This window comes from Macaca fascicularis, chromosome 2 (genome assembly GCF_037993035.2).
Source record: "Macaca fascicularis isolate 582-1 chromosome 2, T2T-MFA8v1.1".
Taxonomy (NCBI): Eukaryota; Metazoa; Chordata; class Mammalia; order Primates; family Cercopithecidae; genus Macaca; species Macaca fascicularis.
The window spans coordinates 16,362,668-16,363,739 of record NC_088376.1 but is presented as its reverse complement, the minus strand read 5'-3'; the positions used below and the strand labels follow the sequence as shown (position 1 = coordinate 16,363,739).

Here is a 1,072-nt window from a genome sequence, read left to right as displayed (position 1 = left end):
AGTTAATTTCAAAGAGGGCTTGTGAGGCTGTGAAACCAAGAGCTCTTAACACTGTGACCAAAGATGGAAGTTCTCTATAGGATGCCATAGCATTCGATGGTGCTATGTTTTCTTGAGGAGATATAAGAAAAAAGAAAAAGAAAAAAAATGATAAAAGAGAACTCACTAGGCACCAGAAATTGCTCTGGGGAGAGTGCAGATCAGCCTCCACCCAGTTGTCTCTCAGCCTGAGCGGGGACATCTCACACCTCCTCTACAGTGGGAGAGAACAGTCCACGTATCTGCCCAGTGACAATCCCAGGCCTTGAAAGAGCTCACTGCTTCACAGAGGAGTGAAAACAGACTTCATATATCCTAGGAAAGACGCTGCAACTTAAGGGAAAGGGAGCGTTGTCCTGAGATCTTAGAGAGAAAACACTGCTGTGAAATGTTTTGATATCAGAGCAGAGAAAAATTTTAGAAAATATCCACAATGTATGGAGCAACATACAAGAGATAAGGAAATTGTACCAACAGAGAGTTCCAGAGATCTGCAGTGTTCCCTCGAGCCTTTGCAAAGTATTGCTTTCCACAGTCTTAGGAGGAAGCTACGTGAATCCAGGAAAGAGCCCCTAGAAAGATGTGGATGAGCAAATCTAAAGAGTCAGAATGTATTACCTGCTGCACACAATACATGCTACAACACGGGTGGCCCCCAGAAACATTATGGCCAGTAGAAAAAGCCAGATGCAAAAGACCACATGATACAACAGGATTCCATTTACAATGAAATATCCAGAAAAAGCTAGTATTTTTTTTTTTCTTTTCTTTTGAGCCAGTGTCTCACTCTGTCAGCCAGGCTGCAATGGCGCAATATTGGCTCAGCACAAGCTCCACCTCCCGGGTTCAAGTGATTCTTGTCCCTTCAGCCTTGGAGTAACTGGGATTTACAGGCACGTGCCACCACACCTAACTAATTTTTGTATTTTGTGTAGAGATGGGGTTTCGCCATGTTGGTCAGGCTGGTTTCAAACTCCTGGCCTCAAGTGATCCACCCACCTCAGTCTCCCAAAGTGCTGGGATTACAGGTGTG

General features: G+C 44.5%; 1 non-coding gene across 1 annotated transcript; it reads left to right on the top strand.

Moving 5' to 3' along the window:
• On the top strand, positions 1 to 128 carry LOC123572066 (small nucleolar RNA SNORA25). Its single transcript, XR_006696406.1, has one exon. It is a non-coding gene; the product is annotated as a small nucleolar RNA SNORA25 (small nucleolar RNA).
• Positions 129 to 1,072: the final 944 nt, after the last annotated feature.